Source organism: Corvus hawaiiensis, chromosome 9 (assembly GCF_020740725.1).
Source record: "Corvus hawaiiensis isolate bCorHaw1 chromosome 9, bCorHaw1.pri.cur, whole genome shotgun sequence".
Taxonomy (NCBI): Eukaryota; Metazoa; Chordata; class Aves; order Passeriformes; family Corvidae; genus Corvus; species Corvus hawaiiensis.
In genome coordinates this window covers 32888125-32911043 of record NC_063221.1, presented here as the reverse complement: position 1 = coordinate 32911043, position 22919 = coordinate 32888125, and positions in this window count along the sequence as shown.

Below are 22919 nucleotides of genomic sequence, written 5' to 3'. Positions count from 1 at the left end.
GCAATATCCTCTCCCTCTGATCCTCAGGTAAGGTTAATCCTCAGGAAGGTGTCTCCTCCTCGCTGCTGGCAATGGAGTGTTTTCTGCAGCTGCATCCTCTCTTTGCAAAGTCACATAACCTTGACAAAAAGGCAAAGAAATAATTTATTTATTTTATTTTGCTTTGAGCCAGCTTTGTCCAGGCATGACGGCCCCAATTTTAATTGATTATACTGCAATTTCCCTGAACTTCTCCAGCAAATATGACGCAGTGCTGCACCTCAAGCACCTGAGCAGGAACCTGCTCCAAAGACCTTATCATTCCCATTTATCACACATTCTTTTTGTGCATGTGTGTTTGGTATTTCACTCTTATCTCCCAGCCTGCTGCAATAAACCAGTATTTCTTAACAAGAGCCATTTTCAGGCTCAGACCTAATAAAAAGTCTGTTTCACACAAGGAGGCTGCTGGCCCTTCCTTTTCTCTGATGAAAGTTGTTATTGTTTTGCAGCTGAAGCAAACAGAAAGTGGTTTTGCCCATGCTTTAGTCACAGTCTGTCACTGATGAGAGGCTTGTTCCAGCACACACAAGCAGCACATCGAAACATACACCAGAAAACGACGTTTTTCCTCTCCTTCAGAGGTCTGCCTGCCCCAGCGCAGGACCCCAGGGATGCACATCATCAACTCAGTGGTGAGACAGCTCCAGCCTCAGAGGTGCATTTGGCACTCCTGCAGCTGGAAAGGAGCATCCAGCCCCACTTCCCTACAGTGTGGCACTGGCACGGCTGCCCAGGGCACTGCTGGAGTCACCATTCCTGGGAGGGTTCAAAGAACGCGTGCAGGTGGCATGTGGGGACATGGTTTAAGGGTGACATGGTGGTGCTGCTGGGCTGATGGCTGGCCTCGCTGATCTCAGAGGGCTGCTCCAACCATAGTGACTGTGACTGCATGATCGTGCCCAGACACAAGTGCTGAACAGAGCCCCCAGCCCTGGCACCACAGGAAGGTTGTTTCTCAGTGACTCCTGGAGCAGACACGTGTGAGCTGCAGGCACTGCAGCCAGTGGTGCTGTTGCACTCCCCAGCACTGCTTTTCTCACAAACCCTTCATTCCCTGGCACCTGAGCCTCACACATCTGGCAAGGCAGGAGGATGGCAGCGGGACACACACGGGTTGTTCTTATACACACACCTGTGTGGGACGGCAAAGCTGAATGGGACTGAGGCATCCCATGTGGAAAAGACACCCCACAGAATGCCTTCTGTAAAGAAAAGTGAGTTTCCTTTTAAGTGGAGCAGTACCAATGTTTAATACACGCACACACGTTGTCAGGAAGGTTTTGCTGTTCACACACACCTCTCATGTACATGCCAGGAGCTGTTGTTGTTAAAAACCTGTAATTTGGTTCTCCTTATGTCAAGGCCCAGTTTTAGATAAAATTCTAACAAATAATGTCATTTCTCTACTCATTTATTTTAGCAAATAATTTTAGGGATGACTGAATTCCATGCAGAGCACACTGCTACAATGTAACGGGATTAATTAAGAGATTTCAGATCTAAAAAGTGTTCAAACACATTACAGGACCAACTTGAGTCATGCACACAATTTCTTGGACTATTTTCTTCTCTTTCACAGGTCCTTGAGGGCAACTCTTCTGCAGAGCTGCCTTCCCCCAGCACTGGGAAAAGGAAATCCTGGCACATTCCAAAGAGGACGAGCCTCCTGATGGTGAGGACAGGAGTTAATCAGGATGGTAATGCTCCCTCATTCCTCTTGCCTGTGAGGAGAAGCCCAGTCCCTTGGACAGGTGTCCCTTTGCTCTGTGTAGCCAGGACTCCTCTGAAGTGCTGACAAATGCTGGGCTCTGTTTGTGCTTCAGCTACAGCTGATTCAGGGGATTCAGATACTTCAAAGCTTTCTGTTGATTATTTTCTCCATGTTAGTTACATTTGAAAGTCAAATGATTTTTCAATGGAAAATTCTATTGTAATCTAAATCAGGTTTGTTTTAAAATATCAAATAAAGTTCAATAAAATTTTGGTTTTAAAATACTGAAATCAAGTATTTCAGTCAAGCGACACACTTTGTTTCAACAGTTTAAAAGGAATGTTTTTGATCTTCCATTCCCAAAGAGCTTGTCCAAGAGAAGCCATTAGTGCTTACACTTACAAAAATAAAGACTTTTGAAGATTATCATCATGACAACATTTCAATTTCATTAACGCAAAATAGTTTTACTAATGCAAAATGACTTTAAGATGTGCTAGAAAATTTTATTTCTAATTTGAAGGTGGAAAATTAATGCACTGAAAATGAAAACAGATCCTGCAGATACATGGGAATTATCATTTGTTAAGCCCAAACCAAATTTTGCTTTAAAGTCAGAGATGATTCAAAACATTAGCACTAATTAGAGTAAAACCTGGGGATCCAAAGCAGCTATGCTCAAATAATTTAATTTACAATATTACTAAAATCATTAGGCTGATGATAAATGGGAACCCAACGGGCATCGAGTGGGAGCAGGGAAAGGATGTTCTTTAGGTTTGAGTAAATGCCTGTAGGAAAGGTCCCTCCTGCTGGGACATTGTCTGTGCCCAGGTGTGAGCCTCCACCAAAGAGACACCTGCAGAAGGTCAGGCTGAGACGGAGGGACAGAGATCTCTGCTCCCTTACAGATGCTGGGGCAGGGACCCTGCACCATGAGGACTGAGCTGTGTAAAGTCAGGATCACAGCCCCTCAGATCTGCTGCAGCTGGAATTAACAAGCATGGTGAAACAGTCCAGGATAAATAAAGTCCTTTTCTCGACCCATGTGCACTGATCCAAAAGCCAAACCCCCTCTTCCTGAGATTTCTGCAGTGCAGTCTGCAAATTTCATTTAAACAAGTGTTTCCAAGAAATTTCATAGTGGGAAGGGACATTGCTCCAACTAAAGTGATCACACTGACAGTGTCTGAAATCAGCCGACTGCCCTTGGGTCTTTACTGAGCCAACCCATGACAAATCTGGCCCCTGGTGCTCCTCCTGCTCAGCCCAATATTGTACGAGAAGTTTTGTGTGCCCAGGACCCGTCTGGGCACAGCACAGGGCAGAGTCATCCCGGAGCAGGGACACATTCCCAGGAAGCGAAATAATTCCAGCAATACAGTAAACACAACGTTGCTTTAATCTGACCTTCAACATCTTGCATCTACTTGAATAATGAAGAATTATTTTTTAAATATTAAGCCATATATCTTTAACCAGAAGTTCCCAGTACTACCTTTTCTCAGAGACTGCCCTGTGGGCTTTGTTGTTCAGGTGGTCTCTAAGGGTTATTGACAAAGATGGGATGTAACATTTCTATCAAGTGTTTATTTGCAAAGGCACTGAATCCTCTAAACGAAACAGCAGACGGTGTTTATTAATCTGAAACGCTTTACAACATTTTGGTTTGAAAAGGCAGCAAACAGTTTCTCCAGGATTGGTTTTTCTAGTGAAAATGTTGATAATGATTTTTTTTTCCTTTTTTCAGTATCGCATTTTCCTCACAAGGGGAATGTAGTCTTTTAAATGTATGTTGTATTCCTGTTAAATGCATTTCAGGAACAGTGTGTGCACATGAAAGGGCTCCTCTGCACTGAGATGTGTCACTTGTTATATCCAAGGACAGGCAAGAGTCTCCAAAGTGCCCCAGCTGGCAGCTCCAATCCCTGATATTCCATATTTCAGTGTGCCTCCTGGCGTGCCCAGTGAGAAGGGTGACACGCTGGCCTAAGTGGCTGTGGTATCTGTGGAGGGGAGCTGAGCAGGTGCCCAGAGCAGGGCTGGAAATCCCCCGGGGAGGTGGTGGTGCCGCGGTGCCACAGGCACAGCCACGGGAGGCTGCGGCTCCCACGCCCGCCCAGGAGCCAGGCTGGTACTGGGAACTGAGCCCCAGCTTCCCAGGAAGGCACTGGGAGTGTCCTAACATAGTTAACAGCTGGAACCTTGAGTTCCTAGAACCTCACTGATTCAGGAAAACGTGTCCTGTGTGTCTGCAGAACACAAATCACACCTGGCAGCAGCTCATGAGCTCTCTGGAACCTCACAGTGCTCCTCATGTCAGGTAAGGAATGGGGTAAGGAATGGGAGTGACGTGTGCACATCTGGGCTGAGGGGTGGGGGAGAGCAGAGGTTTGGGAGTCAGAGGTGGTGCCTGACCTTCCTCTCAGCCCTGCTGTGTTTGCACAGCCCATGTCACCTGCAGGGATGGACATCAGGAGGACCAGGCCTCTCTTGGATAGCAGCTCGCTGCCTTTCCTGGCCAGCTGCTTGGAAAACAATCCCAGTTTTCTAAAACACACCATGGCCAAGCTGTGTCCGGGAGGTTCTTCCTGCCCAGGGTTCGCCACCCCAAAGGCTCAGGTGAGGGCACAACTGGTCCTCCTGCCCTGGTGGATCCATAAACCACTTGTTTCCTCCAAGCACCTGTGACTGATGTCAAGAGATAATTCTTCCCTTATCCTTTAAATCCTTCTACCTACAGAAAGTGACAGCTGCTGATGAAATGACAGTGTGAGCCAACCAGCGATGGCTGCGGGCTGTCAGCTGGGATAACTGGAGGGCTCGGAAGGTTTAACTTCAATTTGAAATGATTTTACATGGGAAAACCATGAGCGATAGGGTTATAACCACAGCTGACAAATGTGACCACATCACTTCATGTTTGCTTCTTGTTAACTAACTCTTCACCTTTCTTCCTTTTAATATCACATACACTGTTGGAATCCTATTTCACTTTAGATCTTCCAGATTGCTGGGGAAGAGATGCTCCCAGCGTTTGCCTTTTGCAGAGCAACAAACCCAGAGATTCTCCAGCTGACACTGCTCTCTGCAAACAGCAACGCACTGCCTCGATTTAAGCTCTAAAATGGGTAAGCACAATCACCCATGGCAATGGCAAATACACCTGAAATGTAGTGCAGCTGGAATTGCCAGAGGATGGAAATGTACCATCCTCTGACCAGACTGGTCAACCTTGCCATAAATTCTGTATTTTTTGAAGTTCACTGAAGTAGAATTTTACCATGTGCCATCCAGGTGGGCAGGTGTGCTGCTGGAAGTCAGGAAGTGCCACTGCAGAGGTTGGCTTTGGTCCTGGCAGAGCAGCTCCCTGCTCCAAGAGGGCACTCAGAGAGGGCTCAGAGCGGGGCTCAGCCCGACATTGCCAGCATGGCACAGAGTCCCCTCCCATTTGTCACAGGGCCTGTGTCCCCCTCCCTGCCTGCAGCCTCCACTGGCTCCAGGAAAGTTGGGGAAAAGAAAGAAACAACCCAGTGAATGTCACCATTCTTAGCTGGGGACACAGTGGAAAAGGTTTGGTGGACCTTACTGGGGATTGTCTATCTGGTTTCTTCAATTTTTCAAGAGGAGGATTTTGATTATAGAGTAATGTGAGCTCAGGAGCTTTGAAAGTGAGCAGCATGTGAGCCTTCACCACGTTTCCTTGTCTCAGAGTGCCCATCCCTTTACTTTTCTCTCATGACTCCTTAGCTAACATGACATTAATTGTGATTGGAAAATGATTGAGCCTGTGAATTTTGAGACTGCTCTCACTTCAAAATGTAGCAAATACTGCTCTGATTAGATTGCTCTCTCCTTTCATTGCTGAACAACTCGAAGCTTAAAAGAATTTAGAAGTGAGTAATATTTGTGCTGAGAGACTCTTTCCCGCACACTGGTGAATACATGTATGAAAGACAGACCTGCTCTTACTGACACCCAGAGCGAGCTCTGCCTTTGTGTTCAGAGAGGGGCAATGAAGCTGGTGAAGGGCCTCAGTTCTCTTTCTTGAAAACCAGTCACAGAGAAATCACAGAATCACTGAGGTTGGAAAAACCCTCCAGGATCACCGAGCCCAGTCTGTGCCTGATCCCCCCCTTGTCCCCAGCCCAGAGCCCTGAGTGCCACCTCCAGCCCTTCCTTGGACACCTCCAGGGATGGGCACTCCAAACCTCCCTGGGCAGCCCCTGCCAAGGCCTGAGCACCCTTTCCATGCAGAAATTCCTGCTGATGTCCACTCTGAGCCTCCCCAGCCCAGCCTGAGGCCGTTCCCTCTCCTCCTGTCCCTGTTCCCTGCGAGCAGAGCCCGACCCCCCCGGCTGCCCCCTCCTGTCAGGGACTTGTGCAGAGCCACAAGGTCCCCCCGGAGCCTCCTTTGCTCCAGCCTGAGCCCCTTCCCAGCTCCCTCAGGAATTCTCCTGGGGCTCCAGCCCCTTTCCCAGCTCCCTCAGCCTCTTCTGGGGCTCCAGCCCCTTCCCAGCTCCCTCAGGAATTCTCCTGGGGCTCCAGCCCCTTTCCCAGCTCCCTCAGCCTCTCCTGGGGCTCCAGCCCCTTCCCCAGCTCCGTTCCCTGCCCTGGACACACTCCAGCACCTCTGTATGTTGCAGAGAAAGCAATTTGCTATTTTAACGCTAATTAATGTTAGATGAGCACAATAATTTACTCTCCAGAGGGTGAAAAGCAGTAAAGCTGCATTTCACTGCAGAGCACTCTGCCAATGTCCATCAGGTGACCTGGCAATGGATTGCAGGGAGATGAATTTGATTTGTTAAAAACACTTTTTTGTTAGTGAATAACAGTGTTGGGAAGGGAGAGGCTTCCAGAGGAGGCCCTTCCTCTGCAGGTGTTGCCTTACCCCCTCGGTTTCCAGCGCATGACAAAGACCAGAGACCACTTTTAAGATGCATAATTATGCCTTGTCCTTTAATTGGTGAAGAATCTTTGTAATTGTGCAAAGTTCATAACTCATGACCTTGAGCTCAGCTGTGCTCAGGAAAGTTGGGAAGGAGCAGGGACGCTGCTGCCCACCACAGAGAGCAGAACAGCCACACCCTGGGCCCAAACCACCCCTGGAGCCACCCCAGGAATGTGGACCAGCAGCTGTGTCTGGGTGATTCCCATCAGACAAAAATGTGTGTCCAGAACTAGAGCACAACTTCCCAGGAAAACTGGCAGCAATTCCCATGCTGGGGCAACACCCCTAAAAACTCTTCCCCCAGTGGGGCCGCAGTGCAGGGTGGGCACTGGCTGTCAGAGCAGATCTGCAGCTGCTGCAGTGGGGATTGACAGAACTGTCCTAAAACACTTTGCTTAGAAAAATTAATAACTCTCCTTTTAAGTCCTCTTTCTAGAGCCTGCACAACTTCAATTGAAATGATAATTTTAAGAATTAAAATACAGCAGAGAAACAGCAACGACTTTATCAAATTATAAGTAGAGAGAGAACGTGTTTGCCTTCAACCTTTATAGTGAAAATTATTTTCATATTTAAAAAAATCAAATAACTGTTTCTGTATTCCTGGGGTTTTAAAGAAGTAATGAGCAGTAAACTCCAGCAATTATTCCCATACATTATTAAATGTCACTGTTAAACAACTGCACTTTCTGAAAAGGAAGAGGCATCAATTCAGGGAGGAAACTTCGGGCTGATTTCACACTCCTTCCCCGTGATGCCTTGATAATTTTATGCACAGCATCAGCAATAAAAGTAGAGTTTTCTTGATATCTGTTTGACTATGAGTTTAACTGAAAAGCTTTAATACCATCTTGTGTGTTAATTCAAGCAGCAAAACCCCCTTTTGAGCTCCTAAATGATACAAAATCAGATCTATTATCACATTTCAAACACAATATTCACTGACACGAAAGGATTTGTGTTGCTTTACCCATCCACTATCTCAGAGCTTGCAGTTGTCTTTATCCTCAGCAACAATTACTCCAGCAAGGGCAGCTTTAGTGAAATGTCACACTTTAAACCCAAGATCAAATATCCAAGGTGAAACTGCCCAGATCCTTTGGAGGGTCAGGGGAAAAGATACCTTTGGGGTTTTCTGTCAAATGCTTTATTATTTCTGGTAGGACCTAAAGGATAACCACAGTGCCAACATGTTTTATTTATTATATTTATATCCAAGTGAGTGTGTTGTTATTCCTACTTACAATTTGACATGTTAAACCCTACGCTAACAGGAAATCAAAAATGCAATAAATTGTGATCCAGTACAAAATCTTAGAAATTAACATAAACCCTATTTTTTCCTAATAAAAATAGTGCTTATTTTACTCCTAATTCCTACTTTTCTGCGATTTCCCATCCATCTGTGCACAAGGATGCCAACTGCTCTCACCCTGCGAGTTCAAAGCCAGGCAGCTGTGGGAGTTGCTGGGGTGGCCACAGGAAACCCAGTTGGCTTCACAGGTCCCTGGCAGGGTTTTACAGCAATTAGGGGGCAGGATGGTTCCAGAGGTATGCATGTCCATCAAGACACTGACACAAAACATCCACTAAAATGAGGCAAGTTTTATAAAATTATTGTCTGAGAGAGCACAGATCTCCTGAAAGGAGGCGATGGCGAGGCGGGGGTCGCGCTCTTCTCCCAGGGGACAAGCGACAGGACAAGGAGAAGCAGCTGCAGGTTGCACTGGGGAGGTTCAGGTTGGATATTTGGGAAAACTTCTTCACGAGAAGGCTGGTTAGGCTTTGGAACAGACTGCCCAGGGCGGGGCAGGGGTCACCGTCCCCGGAGGTACTCTACGAACACCCAGGCGTGGCACTTCATTGTCAGGGTTAGTGGACACGGTGGTGATCGGTCAGAGGTTGGACCTGAGGATCCTGGAGGCGTTTCCCAACCTCCGCGATCCCGTGTTTGTGTGAGATACCCCCAGGAGAGCCATCTGCAAGCAGGAGAGGGAGTTTTCCCAGTAACACAGGGACAGTTTGTCTCAAGCCTTACTTATAAATTAAGGAGAAACTTGTAACACCCCCAGAAGGTGGTGGTAGCTGAGATTCAGGCGATCACAGCCTGCTGGTGATAACAGGTGTTGTTAAGATGAAGTCCAGGCTTTATAACGTAAACAAATCATTAAAATTGTGGAAACAGTTATAATCCATTTTATAAAAACATCCTGAAGTCCTCCAGAGGTCACTCACTGTATGGTATGATCAGGAAAGGAAGTGACAGTGCCTAAAAAATACCAGGCAAAGAATCTTCAACTGACCTACAGGAAAACTGCAGAGATTTTCATGGAAATAAAATGGGATAAAGGGAAAATTAATAGCGTGGGGGGTAGAGACTCAGAATAATATTAAGCCAATAAGAAAAACCAGTATCTAGCAAGAATCAGAACAGCAAAACCTACTTTTCTAAATAATACACCGAGGAAGTGCAATATAAATAATGCTAGTCAGGGAGGGTGTACTGGAAATTGATCCTGTCAAGCCGAATTGACATCTTCTTTTAATGAGGTGATGAGCTTGGTTGATAAAGGTAATAGTGTTGTGGTAATGGGTGTCTGTACAGCATCTGAATTGCACCACGTCACATTTTAATTAAGCAAGCAGAACAATATAAGGTGCAGATAATAAACAAGCTGAGCACTAACAAAGAGCGTGCGGCGGCTCTGGCTGTGGCTCTGTGAATCCCAAACACTCTCACTCCAGACACTCTGGCTGCCTTGCTACAGCAGCTCACATCAGCTGCTGCATATGCCCTTCCCAGCCTCCTGCTCCCTGTGTCACAGCATTGGGGCAGCGCTTTTAAACTCCAGATAGCAGGAGAAACGCTTTTCTGTGCTCTCTCCATCTCAGATGCCCCTATTGTACACAGCTTTTCCTTTCTTTCCTTTTTTTTCCCAAAGCAATGTATGCTCTCTGCTTCTGGTTGTTTGAACTGCATTTCCCCAAGTCCAGTGGATTTGTGATGTTTATCCCTTGTTGGTTTTAACAGCAGAGGATCCACTCTTTTATTCCTTCAGTCTTTGCTCTGCAGATCATTCCTGTCACAGCCATGCCAACCGGACTGCTGGAGCAGTGTGGTGGGAAAGTAGAAGAGGGGTCCCAGGAGGAGGCTGGTACACCAGGGATGATTGCCAGCACTGTGCTCTGGGCCTGGTTTTCTGATCTGCCCCCAGCACTGCTTCTCCATGCTCTCTTCCATCCATCCTGACACTTGCACTGATTTTCTCTGAACTCCTGCACTCCGGAGTCCTCAGCATCTCAGTGCTCTCAGACATCTGCAATTTGCTCTTTGGTCCGGAGCCAGGAGTTGCCTTCTCCTCTCCCATCCTGGAGAACCCTTCCTGGGGCTGTCAGTGAGGGGCACTGCTGGGGCAGCTGTGCTAGTGTTGGATGGGACACCAGTGATGTAGGTTTGGGATGGGCGACTTCCCATAGCACAACGACGGGATTGTCTCTGGGCACCAGAACCCCCCTGACAAACCCGGAGGTTCCACTTGGCTGCCACGGGGGTTGTAGCCTCAGCTTGCCTTGGCACTGTGAGGTGGGAATCTCTGCTGAGCAGAGCAGGGCTCTGCTGGCTGCTGAGAAGGGCAGGGCAACACGTGTTGTTATTATTTTCCTCAAGGGAGAAGTCTAGAGTGAACACAGAGAGGAAGCAAGAGAGGAATGTGTGGGGAACACGGTGTGGCTAATTTTTCCCTCTCTGCTTTGTTTTGTTTTAGGCAGCGACCCTTGTCTGACAGCACTGCTCTGGCCATGAAAAGCATTGAACACAGACAGTGCTCACATGGTGATTTTGATAGTGTACAATATCCTTAATAACATATTCATTTAGTGTTTGATTGATGTGAAGTTATTTCATCTTCTGGCTGGCTGTTTTCAGACAATGAGCATGAATCAGAATCTATGATTATGGCAATCCATTAGACATACCCCAGCCTTCTGTCTCTCCCGTTCTGAAGGCTTTCTTAACACACTCACACTTATATTTATAAATACACATGTAGCACTCTGTATTTATTTAATTGAATATAGATATATATTAACATATATTTAATTTAATATATATGTATTTATGTAGGTATAAATGCACACAAGCACTGGTGTCAGTTCTGGGTGCCAGAGCAGCCCTGCAGAAATGCAGAGCGCCTGCATCCCTGGAATTGTCCAAGGCTGGGTTGGATGGGGCTTGGAGCAACCTGGGATAGTGGAAGGTGTTGGGGGGAGCTGGAACTGGATGGACTTTCAGGTCCCCCCCAGCCAAGGCCGTTCTGTGACTCTGTGATCCAATGCAAAATGTCAGGCAGGGATGTATGGGAAGCACTGTGAATATGTAGGAAGGTTTCATTCCATCAACAGCACATGTGACTCCTCAATAAAATCAAAGTGCTGTCACTTTAGGGTGTGCAGCAAAAGGTGGGTAAGAAATTGGGATGTGCATTGCTGTAACAGACAGGACATAACTGCCCTTAGCACCAAAATGCAAGTTACAGTCTTGCTGCAATGAAAATAATCAGCCTGGGATTTGTAGGAGAGGAGCAGCCATTCCTCCTCGACGATCAAGTGCCCGACTCAGAGCTCCTGTAGTGACTGATCTGCAGAGACATTTCTGGAAACCTGACTGCATTCCAAGCTTGGCATCTAAAAGCTGGAACACCCCAAACTACAGCTGATCTTGGTAAATGCTGTCCTTAAGGACTCTGGCAAAAATTAGGAACAGTGTGAAGGTCTAATTTTCTGAATGACAGAGTAAATCATAACTGGAGGCAGTTGCTTAATTAAGGCTGTGCAACTAAATGACTTCTCAGTGTTCTGGCAGTTCCAAGAAAGCCAGAAGTCATTTCAGGTCAAACAAAATGGTTCATTTAACCTAGAGCAAGTTCATGACGCTTCATGGCCACCAATATGTTTTTGTCTATCAAAACCCCAATATTCCCTTTCCAGCTACAAGTTCCTGGGGCAGGACAGTGGGGGAGGCTGAGCCTGAGTCGTGGTCTCTGCTTGCAAAAAAGGGAGGTCACGGAGACTCTTCCTGGGCAAACAGACAATGAGATATAAGTAATCACTAATTTCTTGTTAATAAATCATTATTGAGGACTTTTTAGGAAGAAAAATGTGCAAGGGCTTCTACTTGAAATATTGAAGGAATTAAAGAAATAACTGACATCCAATTTTGGAATCCCTTTAAGCGTCAGGGATGTGTTTGGCTCTCACACACACCCACCTGCCACCCCTCCATCCTCCATCCCTGCCAGCCTGGCAGCAGATGACTGCAACCAAAAGCGGGGTTTGATCTGCTCAGTAATGGCTTATTCACAAAACCCGCTCCATATAAATCATGTTCTGTGAGTTCGGAATGGGTTTGCAAGTTCCTGCACCTGATGCAGAGTGTGGGAAGGGGCAGTGAGGTCCCCAGTGCTCCTCTTGCCTGGCAGATGGGATGAGGATGCTCTGGGCTGTGCCCAGACGGGTGCCCCGTCTTGCAGGGTCTGGACTTGCCTTTCAGACTTGGCCAGGCATTTCTGCTGGTGTCAGTGCTCTCTTTGGGCTGTAGAGGATAAAATGGAAACCAGGCAGATTGTCCTATAAAAAAGCACAGATGGGGAACCTATACTTAGTCAACAAACAAATAAAAAGGGTAGGGAGAGGTGCTCACATGTGAAAAGAGAGGTGTTTGTGATGTCTGGCTTAGCAGTGCTCTTTATTCCTGGGCAAATGCCGTGGCCAGCTGATGTCAGCTGCCTGCACCGGATAAAATCTGACTTGGAGATAAATGGAAAATCTTACACATCCCAGTGACAGCGATAACACCTCTGGAGAGAGGCCGAAGCTGGCAAGACTCACGGGTGACCCCAATAAATGTCTCATGATTAAACTGTTGCTTTGGAGCCATCCCATTTCCAGGCTCAGCCGAACATTCTGCTGCCCTTGGCTTCCCGATGAGTTGGAGGAGGCGGGAGGAATTCCCAAATAACCCCCTATTCCCGTCTCCCTGACAGGCAGCGCGGTGTTCAGCGGTCTATCCATCTCCTCTCAGACCATTATTGCGCTGCACCCGGCGGGCGTCCCTCGCCTGCTACTGCAGCAGCCCCGTGTCCTCTGCCTCTCATCCAGCGGCTCGGGAGGAGCGGCCGCACTATATTTAGAGCCAGCCGCCTCCCAGCACCATCTTCACACTTGAAAGCACAGGATGAACTGAAGAGAAGTGTTTTCATTTTAAACAGTTGCAGAATCCGAGTTTCCAGAACGCTCCGGCAGCAGCTCCGCCGGCTGTTGGGGTTCGCACCCCGGCAGGTGTGAGAGCCGAGGGGTGAGCAGCTCCTCCACAGAGCTGCTGCTACACTGGAGGGGAGTGAGAGAGGAGAAAACCAGGAGCAGAGCAGCAAGCAGTGCTCTTCCTGGGGAGAATTCCCGATTCCACACCCCTCCTCTGCTCACTGCCGGGGATTATTTCATGTTTTTCCCATCAGTGATGTGATCCGATTGACCTCACCTCCGAGAAACTGCTCCCTCAGAAGAGCAGACACGTTGTCATTGACTTTAAATAACTCCGAACACTGTACAAAAATGGCATGTGTTGCTATAAATAGATCTCACACCTTTCTAACAGTCAAAGGCTCCATTTTTAAGAGCTTTACTTCTTTTTTTTCTCCAAAAATCAGTGATCTGAAGGTCAATTTTAATTTCCTGTGCACATCAAATGAACTCATCCCCTCTCAACCAGTCACTTGTGGCTGCAGGGCGGACCAACATAATTCTATTTCCACCCTAATTCAGCAAACTTATTTTTCATGAGCTTAAGTCTCATTGACTTCAGTGGACACTGAGCATTACCTTAAATTATTAATGCAGTTAAGTCATAGACCGAAATGAAACCCTGGTCAGGAATATTTAGAGCCACTTGCATGAACCCCTCAGGTATGGAAGAATCAGTGCAAATCGTGGATGTCATGGAAACAGAATTTTTTTTCTCAGGGTGTTTTACAGGGGTGGGGATTTTTGTTGCTTTTGGAAAGAGAAGCAAAAGGGGTCTGAGGGATGAGAGCACGAACTTAATTTTGTGAGCTTAGTCAACCCCTTTGACAAAACAAAGAACTTCCCACAAAAATTAAATGTACAGCCAGGAGATGGCAAAAAAGCTGAATTTATGGTATGTGACAGGAATGTGATTTCTCAGGATAAGGATAAATAAAATTTTAGAATATTTCAGCATTTCTGAAATGTATCATTACAAACTCCGTGCATTCCACGTTTTCTGGAATCACGTGTTGAGTGCATACGCTCCCATGGCTCACACACAAACAGCTCCTTACTCTTTTCATTTTTATGTACTCACATGATAGCACTGAAATAAAATTTCAAATTCACATATCTTTACTACATCAAACTTGAAATTGCACCTAAAGGATGGCTGTGACAGATTAATGGCACCAGCACTTGTGGTGAGGATATGAAAAGTGATATTCTCGCCTATATCCCATGTGCATATTTATATGGAGAATGCCATAAATATCCTTTGGAGATGCTGGCTTGTCTGCACGGCTGCTCTTCCCAGGCCACACTAAATGGATTTACGTCACGTCCCAGTCGCCTTCTCACCCCCAGCCTGTGCAACAAAGAGACCCAGGGCTTGTGTGGCTGCACCCCACTCCCAGAAACCACATCTAGTTCTCAAAATTTTTACCTTTTGCATGAAAAACCGAATGTGCTGCTCTGCGCCAGGCAGGAGAGACCCTCAGTTTTGGGCAAGAAGCTCTTCTGGTCATTTGTTCACTTCTCAAGCAGCAGTGTTTTGTCACAAACTCATTTTCCAAAGCACTCCCTATATGTTAGTCCTAAATTTTACGTGCTGAATCTAAAACAGACTAATTTGACAAAATTAAGGTACCTAAAGAGAGAAGCAGAAAGAAAAACAACTTCAAGGGATGTGTGAGTTAACCTCAGCCATTTCCCACTTTAACTTAAACCCTCATTTAGCTCCTAGACTTGTCACATCAGTGTGACCTCAATTAAACCCATTTATTCCTCTTACACAGCCCCTCTGCGTTTGCCTCTTTGTTTTATTGTGCAAGCTGAGAGAGGATAAAGAATAATTCCAATTATTCCCTGTGTGTGCCGGTGGATTAAGGATGACATATGGCCTGGTGGAGGGTGTCTGGGGGAAAAGGGCCAGCAAAGGGGACTCTGGAAAGCCTCTCCCTGTCCTCAGGCACCGCTGCCTGTGCCAAGTGCCAGAGCCTGGGCTGCTGCACTGACTGCAAACGGGGGCAGTGACCACGGTGGCCTGAGAGGCAGAGCTGTGATGGTCATCAAGGGGGGACGTGTCTGCTGAGCCTCTTGTCGCCAGCGGGCTGCGGGGCCAGACCTGCCCTGGGCACATGGCAGCTGCTGCTGCTCTGCCTGGTGCCGAGCCCCAGCAGCGCCCCAGGGCTGCCGTGCTCTAACCTATCCCACATCCATCTACCTTCACACACTGACAGCAGAAGAGTTTCAGCCTCTTTTCCTACCAAAGGAATAAATTCAGGGTCTGTCAGTGGCACGTCACAGTGCACACTCCACAATACTTAATTTTTAAACAGGTTTTCTACATAAAAACATTTTAGTTCTAATACTGTATTTTTACCCTGATTTCCTCATTAGGTGTGCTGAAAAACAGCAGCTCTGACACTGCCCTAGTATAGAAGACACTGTAATGACACAAGCAAATCTAAAAGGCTTTTAGAAGCCACCCCAAAGCAGCTTCTTTTAATATAAAACAGCAGAGACTCACCAACAGAGTCATTGTGATTTATGCCGGCTGCAATTCTGGCCCACACTATTTAACGGCTTTTATTAAATATTTAATTATCCTTTTGAATACTTTCCTTGATCTCTGCCCTTTTCTCCTGGGATGGGTTCCCAAGCAGCCAGCACTGACACTACTTCTATGAGAATATTAAATGTTTATAGTGATTTTTATATGGGATGATCTCAAAGTGCTTAACACAGTGAAAGGATTAGTCACCTCACCTTTGAAATGGAACACGTCCTCCTCACTGCTCGGAAAACATTATTTACTGCAAGTTTTTCAGGACAGAACTAAGAATAAGGGGGAAATGTATCTCCAGAGCCGGAGGTGAATCATTCAAGCGTGACTCTGGCCAGGACAGCGAGGTCAGGCTCTGTGCTCACTGCAGGGAGATGCCATTCCATCCCTGAGTATGGACCTGCAGCCCACCTGGCTCTGCTCTGCCAAGCAGCTGAGGAGGGTCCAACCACCACAGAATCACAGAATGTGCTGAGGTGGAAGGGACCCACAAGGATCATTGATTCCAGCTCCTGGACCCGACTCTGGGTCTTTTGCATTGTTGTGGGTCGGGCTTGGTCTGAGGCTAAATGATGCAATGTCCTAAATGTGTGGTTTTCCTCCTTTTTCAGCTGTAATTTACTTCTTTGAGTTTAACTGAGATGCTGTATTTCTTTTTTTTATACAAGCCAACATCTTCCAAGAGTGCCCAATTAAAAGAAGAATCATTTTTCTGCAGGCACAAACTGCAGTGACCGTGGTGGCTGTGAGAGGCTCCCCTCAGCCCCGTCCTTCTGGCTGCCCAGGGGACACCACCCAGCTCCCCTTGGCGAAGAACCTGAACGTCTCTGGGGATGACCCAGGCCTGAAGCTGTGTGTCAGGGGTGGTTTGGCACGTGCTGTGCTCTGGTACCGTGCAGTCAGGGGTCTTGTGTTGGAGTAGTCATTTATTACTATCACAGAATCATGAAGGTAAGATCAGCTCAGCTGGTCAGAGCCGGTGCTGGTAACACCAGTGGCTCTACCCGTGCATGGGCCGCTCACTGAAGAGCTGGGCTTGATGATCCTTGTGGGTCCCTTCCAACTCAGAATATTCTGTGAATTTGGGTTGGAAGGGACCTTTAAAGGTCTTCTAGTCCCAACCTCCCTGACATGGGCAGTTCTTGTCTTGCCCTGGTTTTCCATAGAGTGTTCCAGAAACCCAAGGAGTCTCTTCGGGAGCTGAAATGCAATTTGGCTCCTGGAATGTCCTCATATTTTATTTAAACAACAAAATGGATCTTAATTTTTGATATGCACAATACATATTGATAGGCCAGGATGCTGAGGAGAAAGTGCTTTCTGTTTTCAGCAAGGAGACCTGTGGGTAGGAGGTGGGTGTGGGTGGGCTTACGTGGGACCTTCCAGCTGGGCACGAACCCTCCTGCAGCCATCGGGACACTCATTCCTTGGTGCCTGCCCCTCACATGGCACCATCATGGGACAGACACCACTGTCGTCCCTTGTCCTTGTCCTCTGAGGTCTCTAGGACAGGCCAAATGACATGGAATCGTGAAATCATTAAGGTTTGAAAAGACTCCCAACATCTTCAAGTCCAGTCTTTGACAAATACCCGCATGCCCACTAAACCCTGGCACAAAGTGCAATGTCTGCTTGCTTTGGTCCCCTTCCAGGGACGGTGACTCCGCCACTGCCCTGGGCAGCCCTTCCTATGCTCGGCTACACTTGCAGTGAACGAGTTGCAACTATTTTGAAGATGCTGCTGCTTTAATTCTGCAGCATGCAGCAGAAGGGTGAAATCCCAGCCGAGCCGGCGTCTCAGGCACGTGCTGGTCTGGCTGGAGCCCCCGCCATCCGTTTCCATGGCACTGCACGCTGACACCGAGAAATCAATGCTGACAAATGACTTGCTTTGCTAAACCTGCAGTGGTTTAACATTAAAAACGTGGGGAGACAACACGTGATGAAAGCCACGGAGTCCGGCCAGGGGAATCCAAACAGGCTGTGCTTCCCACTCAGGAGCAAAGCCGTGCTGAACAGAGCAAATGGGCTTTACTTCCACAGAGAAAGTGCTGAAGGAACAGGAATCAGAGCTGCACAGGGAAGATCAATTGAAATACACTTATTTCCTTCCACGCAGCCATGAGCTTTGACTCTGTGCAGACACAAACACGTATTTACTGCGCTGAATAAACTCATAAATTATTCTTTAACTGCAAGAAACTATTAGGTGTGAAATCATGAGAAAGTTATTAAATGGGGCTGGCTAATGTTTACAGAATGGGTGGAACGTTCTGTACTCTCTGATGTTTAAATACAGAACATGTAGATGTTTAGGAATCATAATAAAAACTTCTATGAGAGCAGCAGCACAGCTGCAGTGATGGACTGAAGGATGTTGGAGAAACTTCACTCCAGTTTCCCCGAAGGGGCTGGCAGACCTTTAAACCACAGCGAGCAGGCCAAGGAACCCGGGGTCTGTGCACCCCTTCAGGCCCTGCCTGGGCTGACCTAATTGTGGCCTTCCAGTGCCTGAAGGGGCCAACAAAAAACATGGAAAGGGACCATTTACAAGGATGGAGTGACAGGACAAGGGGAATGGCTTCCCACTGCCAGAGGGCAGGGATGGATGGGATATTGGGAAGGAATTGTTCCCTGGGAGGGTGGGCAGGCCCTGGCACAGGGTGCCCAGAGCAGCTGGGGCTGCCCCTGGATCCCTGGCAGTGCCAAAGGCCAGGCTGGACATCGGGGGTGGGAGCAGCCTGGGACAGTGGAAGGTGTCCCTGCCATGGCAGGGGTGGCACTGGATGGGCTTTGAGGTCCTCCCTAACACAAATCATTCTGGGATTCCGATTCTGTGATCATTCCATGACACAGCACTACCAAAATGACCTGTACAGGGCTCTGCTAGCCCAAAAAGAAGTTTCTCTAAGTTATTTTTTTAAAATGGAGACCTCCCTCCTGTGCATGTACATGCTCTGCAGCGCTTGGGCTCAGTCAGGCAGGGAAAATGCAGTTCAGTCAAGGACATGTTCCTGTGTTTTACATCTCTCATTTTCCTGATTCCCAGCCTCTCCTCATGTTCTCTCTAATCTTTTTCCAACTCTCATGACTTTCACTTTCAGGAAAGACTCATTTAGCTCAGGAACACTCTTGTCAAGGGAAGGAGAGGGAAGATGAAACAGCCAGTCATAAAGGTGGAATTACACACGTCCAATTTGTAATGACTGTACTTAAGATGCACTTAAAGACAATGGCAGCACCTTCATTGCTCTGTTATTGCTTCTTACAGCAACGTGCCCCATTACTGGCAAATAAATCCCAGAATCCCACTGTATAATGATTGTGTTTTTTCTTTCATGAATATCGTAAAAAATACACTAAAAACCTATGAAAAATTTTGACCAAAACTGCAAATTCTACATCCAAGACTACTAAGTTGTTCTTCTTGGAAATATGAAGAGACCTTGAAGGCTTTTAATCAGCACTGGAGTGTTTATCACAGGACAGGGATTCAGCAGTGGAGCAGTGCCTCAAGGATTGAGTGTTTTCCTTTGATCCGTTCCAGTTCACCCCATCTCTTATTTCAGTTTCTTGTTCATTTTTAATTTAAATGTGTTCTTGACAGAAGTGTTAAAGTGTCATAGAAATAAATTGTTACTGATACATTTTTAAATTTATGTTTGCTTTGCAAGAACTGTTGGCAGGCTCCAAGATGTTCCAGTGCCCATGGAATCAATCAGCAATCACAGGGAGGTGTTGGGACCTTCCACATCATCAGGCATTGGCCTGCAGCTGATACAGGGAAGGAATTGTTCCCTGGGAGGGTGGGCAGGCCCTGGCACAGGGTGCCCAGAGCAGCTGGGGCTGCCCCTGGATCCCTGGCAGTGCCCAAGGCCAGGCTGGACATTGGGGCTGGGAGCAGCCTGGGGCAGTGGGAGGTGTCCCTGCCATGGCAGGGGTGGCACTGGGTGGGCTTTGAGGTCCTTTCCAACCCAAACCATTCTGTGATTCTTTGATTCTATCATGGAAATTCACGAGGAAGGTCTGTCCTTCCCAGGATTTCTGTGCTTCTTTATGCAATTTTCTTCATTGAGTGTGCCCACTCACTTTCTGGACAAAACTTGTGACAAAACCCTGTCACTGGGTACGCTGCTGGCAGCACTGGCACAGCTCTGAGGCACAATGATCAAGAAGGACCCAGCACCTCCTTTCCCCACTGCTCTGCTGGCATCCCCTCACTCACCAGGCCCTAATGCTCCACCCCACTGCAAAAGTGGCAAGTTTCAAAGCCAGTTTGATATTACCAACTAAAAGAACGAGAAGGAAACAGCACAAGAGCACAGCAGAGCAATGATGATATCTACACTGGGAGGGATGAAATGAATTTCATTGCAAGTGGTTGGACACGTGGACTGTAATTGGGGAACTCTGAAGCAGAGATCTCAGCTGTGTCTCTCCACTCAGTGCAGCTGAATTCCCTGACAAATGAAAAATAACATTGCTTCCCACAGCTGCAAGGGCACCAGCAATGGAGAGTTTGACTATATTTACATACAGTTTTCCCTCTCAGTGAAGAATGTATTGACACAGAGGTGATTTCTGTGGGGGTTTGCAGGGTGCTGCTCGTAGGGAGGACTGAGGTGCCAGCAGAGGTGTCTCCAGCAGCAGGGGAGGTGATGGCAAAGAGTTCTGGTGTTTTTATCACAGAGCAGAGGTGGAGCAAACCCTGGCCACAAAAACCTGGGCAAGGCAAAAAATCCCAAGACCCAAGTCGAAGGTGCATCATGAGGGCAGGGCCTCCACCAGGGAAGGTGGGCTGTGAGTCTGCTCGAGGGGCTGGGGGGCCTGGCAGAGCTGAGCTGGGGGCTCCCTCTGGCTTGAGTCAAATGGTACCAAACACTCGCCATCTTCATGCTCAGGACACCTCTGTTTGTCCTGCTGCCACTGGGGCTGCCCCACAGGGGCTGCCCCGCTCGCCTGGCTGGGAAAAGGACAGAGAGAGAGAGCTGGGTTATGCCCTTATTCCTGAGCACGCGGGGTGGGAGCTCAGACCCTGCGGCTCTGCCTTCTCTATGTCCAAAATCTGCCAAACCCGACCAGGGCTGCTGCTGGAGAGGGAGCAGAGGGAACTTGTGACATCTGGCCCTAGGTGGGATGGGCTTGAAATGTGTTCAGACCACGGGATTGTGAGGAGCCCGGGCACAGGGGCTCACAGGGCTGTCACTGGGGGCTGGGGATGGGCGTGGCTGTACCCACCACACTGAGGGTCCCACCACCAGCATCTGCACGCTGCGGCTTCACCGCAGCAGATACGAGACGGGTCCGAGTCAGAAACAAGGCAAGGTTGTCAGATCTTGGCAAATGTCCTCAAAGCTGGCTTTGAACACATGCACAGGGAATGGTCTGTGCAGCGCACGTGAGTCTGGGAGGCAGAGCTGGCACGAGCAGTGCTCTGGGGGACCAGCTCCCCAGGGGCTCTGCCCCAGTCCCTGCCCCTTGGAGGGTCATCCCACAAAAATCCCTTCAAATCTACAGGCCCAGGTATGAGATTCTTGTTGTTTGCTTGGAATCACGGATGTGATACCTCCCTGATGTGCAGAAAGACACAGGCTGGCATTTGGAAAGGGGGCTTGAATAAGAATTTTGAAAGTATTTGTGTTCTTAAACTCATAAAGTGTCAAGGGATGCCGCTGCCACGGTCTCTATCCAAGCACTTTTTAGCCCGAAACATAATGAAATGTAAAGGAAAGGAAATGAGAAAATGTGAGGAGTGTGATTTGCCTATTGTTGTGTAGCTCATATCTACAAATTGCTTAGCACAATTCCGTTAGTTACTCCAGAACTGCGAGTGTGCATGAATTTTACCTGGTTATTATTATTTCTAGCAGAAGTCAGCCCTGCCACACGCAGAGCCTGTGAATCCCAGGTGATCATCATTAGCAGATCAAATCCCAGCACTACGAGGAGCATATTAACACCACAATTTTCAGGAACAGCTCTAATGACACTTTCTGACAGCCAGAGCAGCCATAAAGTGCTGCTGCTCACGCCCCGATAAACTGCTTCCCAAAGTGTTTTATGGAATATTCATCACCCTGTGGAAACAAGGCAGCTCTCAGAATGTTATTATCCATCTTTTCCTCGTGATCTCCAGGCAGACTGGTTTGTTCCCACCGGTTGTGTCTGCAGGCTCCGGAGCAGCTGCCCGGTCTGCGCAGCGCTCAGGGCGTCTCCAGGGCATGGGGCAGCCGAGCTGCAGAGCCTGCAGCTCCATCAAAGGCTAACAGCCAAATAGCACTGTGCAGTGCTGGAACAGAGCTTCACAGACAGCACCCCAAAAATGAAGTGAAAGGAAACAGGAAAGTGGAGCAGAGCTGGTGAAACAGGCTGTGGGAGGTGAATCCCAGCTGGAGGCTGCTGAAGGCAGATTTCTCCTGGTTATCACAGAATCCCAGACAGGTTTGGGTTGGGAGAGACCTCAAAATGCATCTCATTCCACCTGCCTTGCACAGGTTCCCCTTCCCCCATCCCAGGTTTCTCCAAACCCCATTCAACCTGGCCTTGAACATTTCAGGGACAGCACAGGAGAGATTCCCACCCCTCCAAGGCTTCCAGTCACTCTCTCCTTTCCAAGTCTCTCCCCGGGCAGGGTTTGTGCGGATGCAGGTTTCCTCTCCAGCTAACAAGGCTCACACGGTGCCACGAGATGTCCTCACGCCGTCACACCTTCCGTGGCAGCACAGCTTGATGATGTGGCAGCTCTGGCACAGCCCCTGCCTCTGCCTGGCCACGCTGCATTGGATTTCTGGGTCACTTTCCCTTGAATTTCACTCCCTTTACAAGTTCAATATCCTGGCAACTCTTTCAGCTCCTGCAGGTTTATGCTGTGGGTAGGTTTAGTGGCATTTAGAACCCCCAAGCTCTGCCTGCACATGGGGGTCAGTGGGCAGGGGCCAGGACACTGCCCATGTGCTGGGGAGACAGAGCCCTCACACCGTGGTTCAGCTTCCCTGGATTCCTGGTGCAGGGCTGGCACTGGACTGGCAGCACCAAGAGCTGCTGAGGGGTGAGTGTCTAATCTGAGCAGAGGTGAAGGATGAGCCGTCAGACGAAAATTAATTTGCAATGAAGATCAAGACCAGAACCGCCTCTGCAGAGACAGGGAGCGACTGTCCACAGGCACTGTGGTGTCCAGTCTCTGTCACCTGGCACTCAGTATTGTTCAACTGTCCACCACTTACCTGCTGCTAAATTTATGTCAGTTATTTCCATTCCACAACTTCCACCCAAACCTGTGGTTTCTGTTCCCACCCCCGTCGCTGTGGGAGCTCACAGGACTGGCAGGGAGGGGTGACTGACAGATGCCTGTCAAAGGCATTGAC